The following is a 17,644-nucleotide window of genomic DNA, read 5'->3' as shown; positions in this document are numbered from 1 at the left end:
CCCAGCCCCGTGTCCGCCCCCAGCCCCGTGTCCGCCCCCAGCCCCGTGTGTGCCCCGAGTGTGCCCCGTGTGTGCCCTGTGTGTGCCCCGTGTGTGCCCCGAGCCCCGAGTGTGCCCCGAGTGTGCCCCGTGTGTGCCCTGTGTGTGCCCCAAGCCCCGTGTGTGCCCCGTGTGTGCCCCGTTTGTGCCCCGTGTGTGCCCCATGTGTGCCCCAAGTGTGCCCCGAGTGTGCCCTGTGTGTGCCCCGAGCCCTGTGTGTGCCCCCAGCCCCGTGTGTGCCCCGAGCCCCGTGTGTGCCCCGTGTGTGCCCCGTGTGTGCCCCGTGTGTGCCCCGAGCCCTGTGTGTGCCCCCAGCCCCGTGTGTGCCCCGAGCCCCGTGTCCGCCCCCAGCCCCGTGTCCGCCCCCAGCCCCGTGTCCGCCCCCAGCCCCGTGTCCGCCCCAGCCCCGTGTCCGCCCCCAGCCCCGTGTCCACCATCCGTCTGTCCGTGCGCTCAGACTGAGCCCGCAGCGCCCGGGGGAAAGCAGCGGCCGCCTCCCCGCTCCTCCCGCACGTCCGCCGGCGCCCGCTCGGACTGGCCACGCACGGCAACACGAGATGGTGGGAGGAGAAGCTCCTTACTTCAAGGAAACAAGGCCATGGTCAGAGGCAAATTCTCCAGGGGCTGCAGAGCCCTGTGAGCACAGGGTGACCCCGCACTGGGAGCAGCAGCTGGGGGTTTCTGCACATGGGGAAGGGAATTCCCAGAGCACTCGAGCCTCAACACAAACAAATATTCTGCAGTCTCCAGCAACAATTGGCTTTGGGATTTACGCTGTTGCAGCTCTTCTGGCTGTGAGGATGACCTGAAAATGTGAAGCAAGTGCATCAGCTCTTTCCAATGGCTGTGGCAGCACCAGGGTTTGGGTTTTTTGGTTGGCACAGGAAAATGAGCTGTGAGCAGCATCTGTGCCAGGGAGGAAAGTGCCCCTGGAGCTGGGGCTGAGAACCCGGGGTCGATGTGAGCACCTGTGGGTGGGAAGGAAGCTGGCAGAGCGCTGAGTTTGCTTTTCCTGCAGGCTCGCGCTCTGATCCGGCACAACGGGCCCCCGCAGCTGCAGGAGCCCGGGCGCCTGTCGGCTCTGCTGCGGGACTGCCTCGAGTGCAGCCTGGAGCCGGACGAGGAGCGGCGCTGCTCTGCCCAGGAGCTGCTGCAGGTGAATGCCGAGCGGCTGCAGGGGAAGCAGCAGCACCAGGGAGGGGTTTTCTGGTGGGGCCCCTCCGATAGTCTCCAGTCTCGCTGCGTTCCACACGCAAAGCAAGCAGAACCCTCGCCTGGTTTGGCTTGGCAGGGTCCTTTCGAGGGCATCTGCACCTGGTGCCCCACAAGGAGCAGGGCCATCTTCAGGCAGGGCAGGTGCTCAGAGCCCTGCCTGACCTGAGCTTGGATGTTCCCAGGGAGGAGGCACCTCCCACATCTCTGGGCACCTTCTGTCAGTGTTTCCCCACTCTCCTGGCAAAAGGATTCTGCCCTAGATCTAACCTGAGCCTGCTTCCCTCTCCTGAGTTTCTGACCATTTCCCTTTGTCCTGTTGCAACAGAGCCTGTGAGGAAGTTGACTCTGGAAAGTAACGGTTCATTTCTTTCTTTTTTATCCTTTGGGCAGCACCCATTTTTATCATCAGCCAAGCTTCTCTCCAGCCTGACCCCTCTGATCACCGCAGCAAAGTAACTGAGGGAGCAGCGGAGGAGATGAAGCACTTGAAAACAGCTGTTAGTTACAGTAGTTAGTGAGGACAACAAGTTAGTGATGGTAGTTAGCAGTGCTAGTTGGTTATGTTGGTTAGGACACCCTGTTTGTTACAGTTCTTATGACAGCCTGTTTGGCATGGCAGTTTTTTGAATAAAAACTCTGTTAAACCTCAACTCCCTTGGCGTGTCCCTTCCTCCTCCCTCTGTGACTCAGCTGCCCGGAGCAATGTGAGGGGAGAGCGGGCCCAGCCTCGCCCAGAGCTGAGCCCCAGCAGAGCCCTGGCAGAGCCCAGAGCAGCCGGGGCATCTGCAGAGTCAGCCTGGGAGGAGGCGCTCGGAGCCTTCTCGGCTGCACCGACTCTTGGGTACAAACTGCGTGTGCTGGAAAATGCCCCCGGCTCGGCCAGAGGGCAGAAGGGGCCCGGGGAAGGCCCCAGTGCTCCCTGCAAGGGAAACACCTGCCCTGGGTTTGTTATAAAGGACTATGTAATTGTGGCTTTTGCTGTGATGTCTTGGCTTCTGCAACTTATTCTTAATCGCAACGATTTAGATACAGTACAGCTTGTAATCACTTTTAACTGCTTTTGCTGTAGTATAATTTGTCAGCTTTTTGTGGTCAATGCCCTGGCCCCTGTGTAGCTCATATCCTCAGAACATCATTCATGGATGATAGTTTAGTTTGTGCACAGTGTGAAAAACATACATGATAGTTTTGGCTTTTACAAAATATTGAAGTGGATGCCATGTGTTGTGCATTAGAATGTTAACTTTTGCAGAAGTAGCTGTAGTTGTGAAATAATAACTAATGCTTTTCTTTTTGTAACTAACTGACAGTAATAACTCAGAGATATTTGTGAAACAGCCAATGTTGATTTAAAGTACTTGTGGAAGTAGCTAAGACCGTCTGCATGGCCAGATAACGTTTAAGGAACGGGTGTGATGAGGACCCTGCCGCTGACCCTTCGACTGTCAGTAACTGTCGCCTGCTGATGTGGAAACCCAGGGCACCGGGAATATTTCTCTGTCTGCTCTGGGGTGTCCTGACCCCCAGGGGAGCACTGACTTTGACCCTCATTCATGGAGAAAACTTCCAAAGCTTCAAAGTAAGCTAGAAACCACAAAAGTGTGAAATAGATTGTAGAGATTGCAGAGAGTAGTGGAGTATGTCATATGGGTGAAAAATTTAGGTTTTAGAATATTTAGTATGTTATAGATGGGTTCAAGATGGAGGATATAGGGTGTTGTCTTGAGTTCCCTTCTTCTTTCTTCTTCTTCTTCTCTTTCTTTTTGGGTTTATGTGGTATCCTGTAATTGGGTAGAATAATCTGCATTGTGGGTCTTTAGGGGTCAGTTACTGGGTTAGAAAGAAAACTAATTTAGGTGTCACTTCTTAATTGGGTAGCTTAGTTTTTGATTAGACTTACAAGGCCTTGTAACAAGAGATTGTTGGCCATTTTTGTGCTGTTTTCCTGCACGCAGAGTCTGGTGCAGACAGTGTGCTGAAGTTTTGATAACAATAAACAGAAGCTGAAGACCGAAAAAGTCCAATGCAGCTCTGGTTCCTGACACAGAACTGCTCCAGGAGGGTCCCCCTGCCAGGGGAGCCGCCAGGGAGTTGCCCAACTTGGGGCCCGCAAACTCCCAGCTGAATCGGGGATCAGGGGCTGTTGTGAGGAAGTGACACACAACCCTCAAAACAACAATCCATGATTCCTGCACGGACTCTAGAAAGGCGGGTTGGGGGTCAAACCAAAAGAGTTCCTGGAAGAAGTAAGTGAGTTCAAAGAAATGTTTGAATGTGTATAATCTTTATGAATATGTTTTTGGACAATACAATGGAAAAAGTAGATAAGAAGAGTTGCTATGGCTAACCAGTGTGCCTCTGGCCATTGCCAAGCACCCAGCGCTGTTATTGATTTGTCTCTAATTATCCCTTCTTAAAGTTTTAAAAATCGTCTTGCTCATTTTGCCCCTCTTTGGCTTCTTCTCCAGGAGCAGAGGGAGCCGGGGCAGAGACCGCTGTTCCTTCTGCCATCTGCGGCAAGAGAGAAGCATGAGGGACAGGCCGTTACCTCTCATTTATAACCTCGTTCCTCCTCGGATCCACAAATACCACTTCCAAGGAGAAATCAGCAACTCTGTTAGCGATGGGATTCTAAGTGACTCTGACCAGATTAAAGTGGGTTAACTCAACAGAACTCTATTTGATGAACTCTATGAATTTGATAGTCCTCCCTGGCTGCTATCAGCAAGCAGCGGTGCCTCTGCACAATGCAGCTTTTAGCTCTTGAAAACTATGAAATGGAAAAGTCAGAGATAGCCAGCACGGACTTTGTTATTGCTGCGGCAGACAAGGAAAACTCAAACTGGATCAGAATCCCATGCAGTGCACGAAAAGGGCAGGAAAGATTGCGCAGACGCCTCTTTGTTTGCTGGAAAGAGGGAAAATGAGCAGGGCTTCTCCTCCTAGCAAACCAACAAACCACAAGTCGGAAGTGTCCCCTCCTCAGGTGGCTAAAGCACTTGGATGCAGTAAGGGCATGTCTGGCAGGGAAACAGCCCTGGTGGTGAGCACTGCCATGTATGGATCCATGGATCTGAAGGTCCCTCACAAGCCTCCCGTTGTCCAGGCTAAAGCTCCCTCAGCACCTCCTCCTTGGCGTTGCGCTCCACAGCCTTCCCCAGCTCCCGTGTCCTTCTCTGCACACGCTCCAGCCCCTCGAGGACTTTCTGCTTCAGAGGGGCCCACAAGTGGACACAGCACTCCCAGCCATGGCCGCAGCGCTGCCCAGCCCAGGGGGACGGTCACTGCCCTGCTCCTGCTGCCCCACTGCTGCTGACACAGGCCAGGGCATCCTTGGCCTTCTTGGCCACCTGGCCACACACTGGCCCACCTTCAGCTGCTCGTGACCGGCACCCCTGCGTCCTTTTGGCCCACGCAGGTCCCCCACCACAAAGTTGCCCCCTTGACTTCAAATACAGCATCCCCAGTTCCAAGATGTCCTTCCTCTTCTCAGCAACACAAGACAGCAGTCAAGGACTTGCAGCTTCCCCCCCAGCCTAGGCACTAATGCCATTCCCAAAGCTGCAGGCTGTGTGCAGCTGTCCCTGCAGGATGGCCCCAGGGCAGAGCCCAGCCGGGCTCCCCCTGCAGCCCCTGAAGCTTGGGGCAGGCAGTGGTCCCAGAGCTGAGGTTCACGGGGAGCACCCGCAGCTGTGCCTCGCACTCTGTTGCCGTGTCACCGTGCAGGCTGGCTTGTACGGGGTGAATGTACCAGCCCTGGTTTGACTGACAGGGGCCTGGCCCATCACAGCTCTCCCAAGGCTGCAGGCATTCCCCAGGCCAGAATCTGAAGGGGCACATTGATCAGACCAGTGAAATCATCCAGACTGGGTTTTTCAAAGGCCCTTTAGAAGGAAGGGCTTGAGAATAAACGTGCTCTGTTTGCCACAGGAACATCGGGGTGAGTGGTCTCTTTGGCCCAACCCACTTTCCTCCCCGAGCCAACGTTACCCACTCCCTCACACGTCCCCCCCGTGCCTTCCCACTGCCTTGTCCTGTCAGGGCTTCCGCAGCCCCTCATCCCTTCGTGGCCCCGTCCCCTCAGGCTCTCCCCAGCCCGGCCAACCTGCCCGGCAGCAGCGCCGCAGCCCCACAGGAGCTCCAGAGGAGCCCATCCAGAGGCACCTGGGAGCCCTCAGCAATCCAGGCAGCAACACACGGGCAGGAGGACACGGATGGCGCTTCCTGCCTGGGACAGGGCTTGTGGCCATCTCCAGGCACCGCTCTCACAGAGATCCCCACAGCTCCAGCCCCTGCCCATCTGCTCTGTGGGCAGCACAAAGGCTTTGGCAGAACCACCAAAGGCCAAGGGGCTTCTGGCCATTTTCCCTGCAACCCTGCATGCCTGGGCAGCTTGCTGAGCCAGGGATCCCTTTTGTCCCTCTTCCCCTAGGCCCTGCAGAACCTGGGCAGCAAAAGAAAGATCCTGGGAGTCTGTCTATTAAAACACATCCTATATTTATATGCTAAAGTAAAACAAAGAGAAAGAAAAGAACAATCTTAAAGAAAGGAAACATTCCTGCTGGCTCGGGCGGCCCCAGCAGACAGAGCCTCTGGGATCAGCTCTCTGCAGAGCTCCAGCAGCGCAGCCAGCCGAGCCCCGACAGACGAGGCCGTCTCCTCCATGCCCTGCGGAGCCGATCATGCAGGTTGTCAAAGATGGAGTATGGAGCTATCTCTGCTTCCTGGAGGACGTACAATGTTTGAACTGCCAGGCTTGCGACGGGGACACTGATGTCATTGGCCATGCCTTCAAGGGCTGAAAGAGAGAGGAACAGAGCCATGGTCAGTTCCCACATCTGAGGGGACCCGAGGGGACTCTGTGCCAGGGCCATCCCAGCCGGCTCTGGCCATGGCCAGCAGGGAGCAGGGACCAGCTGGATCAGCCCGAAGCTGCTGGCCAGGAATCCCCCAGGTGCCCTGAAACCTCTGTGTGCTCTGCCCACGCCGGCCCTGGTCCGCACAGGGAGCAGAGCCCTCCGCAGCCGGGGCAGGGCTCGCAGCTCCCCGCCAGCCCCCGCTGGCAGCCCGCTGCCCTCACTCACCCTCAGAGATGAGCTGGAGCTCTTCCTTCCTCCCCCTCAGGTACCTCCCGGCCGTCCCTGGGAACACAGAGCCTGTCAGGCCCGGCGGCACAGCTCCCTGCCAGCGGCGCTGCCAGCCCTGTGCCCACACGGCCTCCTGGCCCGGCTCGTGGCTCACCCATGAACCTGACGGCCGCCTCTCGCAGGGGCTCCTGTGGGCTCTGCAGGTAGGGCAGGGCCCGGCGCAGGTGCTCGGCCACGCTGCTGCTGTCCTCTGCCAGCTGCAGAGAGCGGCAGGAGGGAAGGGTTGGCCCCGCAGCCCCGCCGGGTCGGGGCTCCATGGGCACCCGGCTCAGGCCGCAGGAGCCTGGAGCAGAGCCCGCGCGGCCTCGGGCTGCAGCAGCGGGCAGGGGCACAGCTGCCAGCCCGCACACCGAGCACCGCGCTCGGGGGGCTTCTCCAGGCTGGGGCTGCGGCTTCCCGGCCCTCCTTACCAGCCACTCGGTGAACTTCCACAGCTTCTGGTTCTTCAGCAGCTTTTCGAGATCCCTCTGCTTCAGGAACTCGGCCGCACAAAGCAGCGTTTCCTGAGAAGCCTGGAGAGCAGCAGAGACGCGGAGATGGCCCCACAGCCCAGGGCACAGGACCCGTCCCTGTGCCAAGGCCTGGAGGAGGCTGCAGCCTGCGAGGTGCCAGGGCAGGGGCAGCCCAGCCCCTGCCAGGGGAACAGCAGCAGCTGCCGAGTCCTCACCTCTGCCACTCGCTGATTCGCATCATGGCAGTGGAAGGAGAGTGGCAGCAGGCTCTGGCGCACGTGTGCCTTCAGGGCCTTTTTTTCCTCTTCCGGAAAACGATCCAGCATGTCTCGGAAGATAAACATGGAGCTCAACTGCACCTGGCTATCCTCCTGTATGAAAGGAAGGAAGGAAGACCTCAGCGTCAGCTGCTTCAGGCCCAGCTGGGCACAGCCTGTAAGTGCACAGGGCACAAAGTGTGTGGGTAGCACCCACTGGCCGTGGCTGGAGGCGCAGAGCCTTACGTTGTCAAAGAGTGGCAGGAGCGCCTCAGCCAGCTGCAGGGCGAGGGCGCTGGTTATTGGGGCACCATTGCAGAGAAATAAACCCCTGAGGAGAACCGTGGTCATCCTGAGCATGACGCCGTCATTTTCCTGCAGGAGCTCCACGAGCCTTTCATGCAGGCTCCACATCCTTATGGCCATCTACTTGTGGAACACAAGTGTGTGAAACACCATCCTGCTGCCACAGGGCCCAGGGGCCAAAGCCTGTGTCAAAGCACTCGGGCAGCTGCAGCAGGAGGCAGGAGAGCTGGCAGCAGCTGCCTCAGTGCCCCAAGGCCAGCCGAGCCCCAGGGACTGCCTTCCCCAGCCCCATGCTGGCAGCACGGCTTCAGCCCCTGCGCTCTTCTCACCGAGACACTGGTGGTGCCGAGCACCACGAGGCCTCTGAGTGCCAAGCGACGCCTCCCCCTGCACTCGCTCTGCAGGTTCTTTGACAAGAACTCCAGGACGCTGTCACGGCATTCACTCAGGTTCAGGCGCTCCAGGACCTGAAAGGCACAGGGCAGTGACGGGGGAGCGGCCGGCGGGAGCCCAGAACCGCACAGGGCCGGGCCCAGGCAGCAGCACAGGGCGCGGGCTCCGTCCCAGGCACTGCGGCCAAGAGAGGGCAGAGAGCCGGGAGGCAGCTGAGCGAGGCAGCGCTGGCCTTCAGGCTCACCTCCACAAGGAACGCCAGGGCGGCCAAATCCCGGCATGGCGTGTCTTTGCTGAGCAGCCCGAGCAGCTGGAATGCAATCGCGGAACACACGGCTTCGGATGCGCGGCGCATTTCTCTGACAGGAGGAAATAGGAGCCAAACCCCTGAGCCAGCGGGGACAAACCTCTCCCAGGACTGACTCACAGAGGTCTGGCCTTTCTCCAGCACCCTGCAAGGGGCAGCTGAGCCCTCTGGGAGGTTGCTGCTCTTGGGCACGCTCCTCTCCCAGCCTTTTGCAGCCTCCTTGGCTGTCCCTTGGTGACAAGGGCTTCTGGCCCACGGCCACGGGGACTGTGTGGGGCACCTGGGGCACAGGGCACACATGCCGGGGACAGCTGGGGAGCAGGGGGTCTCACCTGGCCAGCACGCCCACAGCACAGTGGTGGGTGTCAGCACAGAGCAGTGTGTCCCAGCCACCCTTGTCTTCCATGGCCACCACCACATCCTCATAGTGCAGTCGGCAGAGCAGGGCCTTCAGGGTCTGCTCTGCAAACCTGTGTGCAGAGCAAACCCAGGTCACGCTGGGAGCACGGGCCCCTGCCCAGGGATGTGGCAAGGACAGGAGGACTGGCATGGAGCACCTGCTGGGGTTGGTGGCAAGGCCGTGTTGCTGCTGGCATCCCTTCCAGTAGGTATCGACCTCCTCTGGCATATCCAGAGTGCTGAAGAGCACTTGGAAGAGCAGATGCACAAAGAGGCAGGGGAAACACACGGTGACTACATGTGGCACACAGGGCAGCTGGAGGATCTTCCACATCACCACGGTTGCCTGCAAAGGACAGAGCAGCCCGAGACAGCGCTCAGTGCCGAGGTGTCCGTGTGGCAGGGCCCAGTACGGGAGGGAGAGGCCCGGAGAGACGAAGGGGGAGCACCGAAGGGGGAGCACCGGGCCTGGTGGCCCTGAAGCTGCCCCGAGGCCAGGTTTCAGCCCAGCGCCTGAGGCAGGGAGACGCCGTGGGGGAGGGAGGATGGAGAGCTGCTGGAGAGGTGGCCTTGGGGCCAGCAAAGGCAGAAACTTACAGCCAGGGCAAGGACAGCCGTGTGGTCCCCATCGGAGGTGCACGTGCTGTGCTTTGGCCAGCTCCCCAGCACCTCGAGGAGTACGAGCATGGCCGGCTCTGCAGTCCTGGGCGAGCACATGATGCTCTTCCACATGGCCAAAGCAGCTCTGTGGGGTCAGAGCTCTGTCTCAGAGGAGTCTGGGACACAGCAGCGTGGCCTGGGTGGCAGCGGGGAGCTGAGCTGCTCTGCCAGCCCTGCCTCTGCCCACTGCCCCTCCCTGGCAGCACGCAGGCAGCCCAGCCCTGTGGGGACTGGCCCCTGAGGGGCAGGGGGGAAGCATGGCAGCACGCTGCGGGGCTGGCAGGGGCCAGGGCTGGCAAAGGGAGCAGCCAGAGGGCCCTGGAATTCTCTGTTGGTCAGACACCTGGGACAGGCTGTACAGGGTGAAGGGCTGCTGAGCCTTGTGGACACGTGGGCCCCGTACCTGTCACACACTGGGGCCACACGCAGGAGAGCCATCACCACGTCACAGGGCTGTGCCTCTGTCAGATCCAGAAGGGGCCTGTACAGATTGTACTCAGGAAACTCATTGGCCACCAGCCACTGGTGGATGTACCTCACCATGGCGGGCACCTGGAGAAGGCAGGGGAGACTTGGAAAGCTGCCAGAGGAAGGAATGTGCCCAGCTGCCCCAGAGAAGCGCTTCCCTTGCCACCACACTGCCATGGCCTCAAAGGCTTCCAGGGAGCAGCAGGCGTGGCTTGGGAGGCCACACAACTGCAGGGAGGAGAAAAGCCAGGCCACAGGCTGCTCACTTGCTTTGGGCTGGAAGGACCCTCCTCCACAAGCATATCCAGCAGGGCAGCACTGGCCTTGGTTTTGAAGATGGGAGAGTACGCTCTGACCACAGCGCCCATGACGCTGCTCTCTTCCTCCCGAATCCTCTTCATGAATTTGCAAACCATCTGTAGCAGAAGGGCAAGAAGCCCGGGATGTTGCATGGAGTGCTCCGAGCACAGTGCTGGGCTGAGCAGTGCCAGCAGGCCCAGCCCAGGTGGGGATGGCTGCAGGGACCTGCGCTGTTCTGCGGAAGCGGCCACGGGTGCGTTCCTGCTCTCGTGTGCGCTGCACGGCTGCACCTGGCAAAGAGCGAGCGCAGCCCGAGCTGAGGGGCTGCGGGAGAGGCCGGAGAACACAGCCCAGCCCTGCGCTGCCCAGGCAGGGACAGCCCCGCGCCGCCCCAAGGCATGGAGCACGGCTGTGGGGTGTCTGCCCGGCTCCTATTCCATCCTGTCCATGGGCATGGCCCCAGGGGATGGGATGGCATGGCATGGCATGGCATGGCATGGCATGGCATGGCATGGCATGGCATGGCATGGCATGGCATGGCATGGCATGGCATGGCATGGCATGGCATGGCATGGGGCCAAGCTGGCTGCAGGCACCAGCCCTGTGGCCCAGCTCTGCCACTCACCCTTCTGCAGTGGCTGGAACTGCTCCACCTCTTCAGGCTGCTGTGCTGGGGCAGCTCCAGGGCCTTCTTTCTCCTCCTTCCCCCAGGCCAGCTTGGGCACGCTCGCAGGTCTGTGCTCTGCGTCACTGCCTGGATTCATGGCTACTTGCAGAAGGTGAAAAGGAAAAGGTCCGAGTCAGCAAGTGCTGCAGTCATGCCTTGAGGGCACCTGCAAGAGTGAAGTCTTGGCAAGGCTACAGGACAGCAAATCCTGCACTCTGGTCTTGGGGGCTCCAGCCACAAGGACAGGAGACTCCTGTCAAGGATGGTGCAAAGCAAATGCCACGGTCTGCCCTCGAGGGCAGCTGCAGAAGAGATGCCTCGGGAAGGCCAGGGGTCGCCAAGTGCTCTGGTCTGGCCACAAGCTCACCTGCAGGAGTAATACCTCGGGAAAGCTCCTGGTCAGCAAGGAACGAGTGGCTGTGCTAATGCTCCTCACAGCACCGCTCTCTCCGTCCTGTCTCGTCGCGTGCACAGAGCACTGTGGAGTGGCCTTGTCACTGCCAACACCTTTGCCACAGCATGTCACAAAGGGCCCTTGGATACCCTGTCCCGTTCCATTCCACGGTGACCATGCTGCACCGTGTCACAAAGGGCCCTTGGATACCCTGTCCCGTTCCATTCCACGGTGACCATGCTGCAGCGTGTCACAAAGGGCCCTTGCACACTCTGCCACCTGCCCTGGGGCCACCCCCAGCCCCCCAGAGTGGCCCAGGTTGGAAGGAATGCCTTGCCCCAGGTGTGTCAGACAGCCCAACAGGATCTTTAGGAACGGCTCAGACCATCAGCAAACGCTGCCCTGCTCTGCGGGCTCAGAGCAGCAGGAGCCCCCAGGGCTGCCGACGCAGCCGCGGCGGGAAGGGCACGGGGCCCTGCACAGAAGCTGGCACGGCCTCCTCGGGACACGTCCCACATGGTGGCCATCCTAAGCACGGCCGTGTGACACAGACCAGGAACGTGTGGGCCAGGGCAGGAATGCTGCTCTGAGCCTGGGGCCCGGGGAGCGCTGACATCAGCCGCTGAGGCACAGTCCCCGCCGAAGCAGAGTTCCCCCGAGCCCTGGCAGCACCGGTGCCCGTCTGCTGCCCCAGAAACCTGTGCCCCAAAAGGGCTTCTCTGCCAGAGGGCAGCCAAAGCTGGTGTGTGTTGCAGCATTTTTCAGAGAAAGAGGACATGAGTTATGAGATTTGAGCTACTCCAGTCTAGGCCTCAGATTTGGGCCTTGTGAGGCCTTCAAGCCTCTGACGCAGTTAGAAATTCAGAGCTTGTGGCGCAGATAGAAATAGTATTAAGGTGTGACGGGGACCACTGGGCTGCCTGGGTGTGAATTAGTATACGTTTATAGTGTAAGGCTCAAGCCACTTTAAGGAAAAGGTAAGCAATGTTAACCTATCAATCAGAGTGCCTTTGTTTCTGTAAACTATGTAGAAGCTTATATAAACTACCATCTTATCTCGAATAAACGGAGAACGTTCGATTAACCACATTGGTTCAGATCTGCGTTTGTCTTGTCCAGTTTCCCGTTTTCCTGAGATTCCCTGGCTTTTGGTGTGCACTGGGGGCTGTGCTCCGTCCTACAGGGGCTGTTGGTAGCAGCACCTGGAGCAGCTGGTGGCAACACTTGGTGCGTGTCAGATGTTGTTGCTCCTTCCCGGAATGATTTTTTCATGGAAGGGATTAGCAGTAGCACAGAAACACCAACAGCTACTCAACTTCACAGGACAAAGAGAATCCACCAAAACACTGTCATGTTTCCTTGTGCTTTTGTGTCTTTCTTGCACTCTAAAAGAAAAAGAATTGGCCAAGCCCTGCTATTCAAATCTCCAGCTGCTGTGTGTCTTCCTGTGGCAGCTCACATGCAAACACAACTGGCTGCCTGCTCAGCTCGGCACTGGACGGCCACAAACAGGGAGGGCCCTGGTGAACATCTCTTTGGTCTGGTGGGGCAGCGAGGGCACAGGAGACAAAGACTGCTCCTCCTGAGTTCATGGGGCAACAGGGAGATTTTATTTCCCACGCCCCCCCCCCACACAGGGCATTTGAAAGACCAGGCCTGGAAGTTCTCATCGGTTTGAGCTCCACGCCCCTTCAGGTTCTGGCCCGTGAGGTGCCTGCAGTTTTGGGAGATATTTGATTGGTCAGGACCCCTGTCAATCATGGTAACATCTCACCCTTCTTTTCTTTATAAAATTCTGTGTATTGTTCTCTGTCACCCATCTGCAAGGGCCCTTTGCAAACATGGTGACAGAGGACAGCGTGCATCTAATTTACACTGGAGCTGCAGCATTCCCCTCCAGGAGCTGTTAGGGGAGAACTCAGGCCACAGGCATAATGCTTCTCGGTTACAAATTGAAATTATCTCTATAAGCAGAAAGCTATTTAACCCTGAGCCCATTTAGCACTTAGAGAAAAACACAATTTTAAAAAACAACCTTAAAGCACTTGCGCACTTTCTGCCTTTTCCCATGCACACGTGACAAATGAATCCTTGTCGTTTCCCTGTGCTTAATGGATTCCTAAAGTATGGGAAGTCTGCAACTGTTTTTGTGTCCCTGAAATCTCTTTGTCACATTCTGTTTCTCATGATAAGCACAGCTACCCAAACATAAAGCTGAGAAGCAATGAGTTAATAGATCCTGGATATCTTATCTAAGATCCAGCTACTGTTAACTAGGAACAAAGCCCATTTATCTACTTCCGCTGAGTCAGCAACATCTAATTTAACTATCATCTTAACTTTCCTAAAATTCTTAATTCTTCCAAATTAATGTCTCACCAGGAATGGGGACAGGGAATGGGATTGGGGACAGGGAATGGGGAATGGGAATGGAGACAGGGACTGGGAGTGGTGACAGAGACAGGGAATGGGGACAGGGACCAGGAATGGGGACAGGGAATAGGACTGGGAATGGGGACAGGGACAGGGAATACGGTACAGGGATCGAGAATGGGGTCCGGATTGGTGTGGGAGCAGGATGGGAATGGTATGGGGGGACATGGGAACAGGCAGGGGCAAGGGGAGTATGGAAGGGGAGTAAGGAATGGGGCAGCCACTGCAGGGGGACCGGGCTATGGGATGGGGGCACATGGGGACAGTTTCAGGGCAGGGGGTCCTTGACCAGCTGCCCAGAACCTCCACCAGGGTCTCCCAGTGCAACTGGAGCCGCTCAGCCTGGGGTGCCCAAAGCCCTGAGCAACTCCCAGGTCCCTCCCAGGAACCCTCAAGTCCCTCAAACCCAGCATCCCCCACATCCCCTGCAAGATCCCCCCCATGTCCCCATCCTTGTCTTAGCTCAACATGTTTATCGGCAGTGTCACAGCGGGGCAGCTCTCAGTGTCCCCAGCAGGTCACAGTGTCCAGTGCAGCCCGTGCCAGCGGTCACTGCACACACGGGGCAGGCTGGGCTGGACAGGGGACGGGGCAGAAACGCTGCCCCGGGACTGGGGTCTCCCCCTGCCTCTGGGGCCCAGCCCCTGCTGGGAGCGCCTTGGGCAGGGCACGGGGCGGCTGCTGGGCCAGGGGGACAGGCCGTGCCCCCTGTCCCTGCTGCTGGGCCAGGGGGACAGGCCGTGCCCCCTGTCCCCTTCTGCTGGGCCAGGGGGACAGGCCATGCCCCCTGTCCCTGCTGCTGGGCCAGGGGGACAGGCCGTGCCCCCTGTCCCCTTCTGCTGGGCCAGGGGGACAGGCCGTGCCCCCTGTCCCTGCTGCTGGGCCAAGGGGACAGGCTGTGCCTGGTGACACCAAGCTGGCTGGGAATGTTGATCTGCTGGAGGGTAGGAGGACTCTGCAGAGGTCCCAAATCCAGCAAGGTGAGGTTTAACAAGTCCAAGTGCCGGGTCCTGCACTTTGGCCACAACAACCCCTGCAGTGCTACAGGCTGGGGACAAAGGGGCTGGACAGCAGCCAGGTAGAAAGGGACCTGCAGGGACTGCTGGACAGCAGGCTGGACATGAGCCAGAGTGTGCCCAGGTGGCCAAGAAGGCCAATGGCTCAGGGCTGGATCAGGAATGGTGTGGCCAGCAGCAGCAGGGCAGTGATTCTTCCTGTGTGTTCAGCACTGGTTGGGCAGCACCTCGAGTGCTGTGTCCAGTTCTTGGCCACCAATTTAGGAAGGACATGGAGGGGTGGAGCATGTCCAGAGAAGGGCAACAAGGCTGGTGAGGTGTGTGGAGCACAATTCCTGTGAGGAGCGGCTGAAGGAGCTGGGGTTGTTTATCCAGGAGAAGAGAAGGCTCAGGGGAGACAAGGCAGTGTCAGGGCACAGGTTGGACTTGATGATCTCCAAGGTCTTTTCCAACCTTGCTGATTGTGTGATTCTCTGAAACCACCCTTGGAGCAGTTGCAGGAGGAGCCCTGGGCCTCCTCTTCAGAAGATGCATCAACCCAGGTCCCTCAGCTTCTCCTCACAGCCCCAAAGGCATCCTGTCAGTCCTGCAGAGCCTCTGCAGCTCCTTGCCCAGAACAGGGAGCCCCACAGCCAGACACAGCAGCCCAGATGTGCCCCCCTGGCCTGGGGTGCCTCTGGCAAGGGAGCAGCAGGGAGAACTGCAGGAGCCTGCAGACAATTCCTGAAGCACTTGTAGGATGATCCTGCTCCCTAAGAGAGGTTCTGGTGCCAATTTGGGGACTGGAGGCCAGAGAGGAAAGAGCAAACAGGGATGGGCAGCTTGCAGGAGAGGGAAAAGGGGTGGGCAGCAGGAAGAAATCTGTAGCAGGGGGAATAAAGAAAGAAAAAGTGAAGCCAAGGAAATGCTCAGGGCAGTTTGGGGGTGGCTGCCAGGCAGCCCTGGCTCTGAGCAGCAGCGTCTGCAGTGGGACAGGAAACTCCCAGCTGATGGGAACAAACTTTCTGGCTGACTGCAGAGGCCAGGACAAAGCTGAGTGGTTTCCCTGGCATCCCCCAGCCCTTCCTGGCCCCAGGGGCTGATGGCATTTGTGCTGCCTCAGGTCCATGTCCCCACACCAACACCATGGGGTGCTCCCGCCTGCTGTGTGCAGTGCAAACAGGGGCTGCTGAGCCAGTGCTGCCGTGTCTGTGCCTGCAAGGATGCGGCACCTCTGTGAGCTGGGGGAGAGGCCAGGGCTGCAGAGGGGGGAGGTTGTTGGCAGCTCCATGAGGACGCTCTGGGACATTGCTGCTGCAGCTCCAGAGAAGGCAACAAAAGGGCATCTCTGCAGAAAACTCTGCTGGGACAGCCTTTAGTTCCTTTAAAGTCACTGAGAGCGCAGCACCTCATTGACACAGTCTGTAGCCGCAGAGAAGGTGGAGTGAAACAAAGTGAGAAATGGCACAAGCAATGACATTTTTTGAGGACAATGTTAAATGTGTATTACAAATAAAAAGAACCTCCAAAATGAAACCAAAACAAGTATCAAAGATGACTTTTATTACAAGCGATTTGCAAAAATGGGCCAGCTGTTTAGTGTTCCTGAAATCATCCAGTCATCAGTGTCCACAGTGCAGCCTTGAGCTCCTGGTTCCTCAGGCTGTGGATGAGGGGGTGCAGGGCTGGAGGCACCACCGAGTACAGAACTGACAGGGCCAGATCCAGGGATGGGGAGGAGATGGAAAGGGGCATCAAGTATGTGCCAGTGCTGACAAACAGGGAGAGCATGGCCATGTGAGGGAGGGAGGTGGAAAAGGCTTTGTGCCGTCCCTGCTCAGAGGGGATCCTCAGCACAGCCCTGAGGATCTGCACATAGGAGAAAACAATGAACACAAAACACCCAAATGCTAAACAGGCACTAAGGGCAATGAACCCATGTTCTCTGAGATAGGATTTGGAGCAGGAGAGCTTGAGGATCTGGGGCATTTCACAGAAGAACTGGCCCAATGCATTTCCCTGGCACAGGGGCAGGGAAAATGTTTTGGCCGGGTGCAGCAGTGAAAAGAGAAATCCACTGGCCCGGGCAGCTGCTGCCGTGTGGGCACAAGCTCTGCTGCCCAGGAGGGTCCCGTAGTGCAGGGCTTTGCAGATGGACAGGTAGCGCTCATAGCACACGATGGAAAAAGACAGTGAAGAGTTAGAAGAGGTACCTGTAACCAAAGTCCAAGCCATTTTTCCACCTCATGACTCAGCAGGAATTTCTCCAGTAAAGAAACTAAACTTTTGCCTGAAGCTCCCACTCTGCCCATGACAGGTGTGGCAGCACATTTCTCTCCCTCTCAGGATTTTTCATAGAGGTGCACAGAGAGAAATGAAAGAGAAAACAACTTCTATTTCCGCTCCTTGTTTTTCCTATGTGGAATGTGTTTGGAGAATTGTTTACGTGGAGTGAGTGCTTGATTGGATTCTGGTGAGGATTCTTTGAGCCTGATGGCCAATCCAACCCACCTTGTCTGGACTCTGGAGAGAGGGTCACGAGTTGTGTTATAGTTAGAGATAGAATTAGAGAAAGCAGTATGTAGTTTTAGTCTCTTCCTTTTCATATAGTATATTAATGTATTTTAGCCATAATTAGAATAAAGAAATCATTCAGCCTTCTGAAGTGAGTCAGACATCATCATTTCTTCCCATTGGGTTTGCCTGCATTTACAATAGACAGGAACTCCTGTGAGTGTCTGGGACCTTCCGCCTCTTTGGCAGCCTGGGCACTCCTGGGATGTCACCGTGGAGCCCCTGTGAGTGCCTGTGACAGACCGGTGCCTTTGCAGCACAAGGTGCGCTGGGATGTCACCATGGAATGGCTGTGACTGCCTCTGACCACTCGGCTCCTTACCATCCCCAGAAAGCCCTGGCAGGTCTCCACGGAGCCCCTGTCTCTCTGTGTGTGACATTCCAGCTCTTGAAGAGCCTGGAGACTTGGGAAGTCCCCATGGAACCTCTCTGAGTGCCTGTGGCAACTCGGTTCCTTCACAGGCAAACATCACCAGCCCCTGTTGCTGTGCTCAGTTTCCATCCCCAGCCCCCTGTTGCTATCCTGGGCTGGTTTTGCATGGGAGGTGCTTATGGAAGAAATGCACAGAGAAGCTCCGAGCAGTTTCCTCCGTGTCTGACACAAACCCAATCAGTAATTAGCTTTGACAATGACAGTC

At 57.6% G+C, this 17,644-nt stretch overlaps 1 protein-coding gene and 1 non-coding gene across 2 annotated transcripts in view; both read left to right on the top strand.

The window, feature by feature from the left end:
- The window catches only part of LOC140681387 (U2 small nuclear ribonucleoprotein B''-like), a 399,750-nt gene that overhangs the window by 298,512 nt on the left and 83,594 nt on the right, over positions 1–17,644 (top strand). The gene's annotated exons all lie outside the window — the stretch shown is intronic.
- Positions 307–1,904, top strand: LOC116807180 (uncharacterized). The gene is made up of 2 exons (XR_012052599.1): positions 307–1,195; positions 1,645–1,904. It is a non-coding gene; the product is annotated as an uncharacterized protein (transcript).

Source organism: Taeniopygia guttata, chromosome 35, assembly GCF_048771995.1.
Source record: "Taeniopygia guttata chromosome 35, bTaeGut7.mat, whole genome shotgun sequence".
NCBI classification, from domain to species: Eukaryota; Metazoa; Chordata; class Aves; order Passeriformes; family Estrildidae; genus Taeniopygia; species Taeniopygia guttata.
This window is presented reverse-complemented; position numbering and strand designations above follow the sequence as displayed.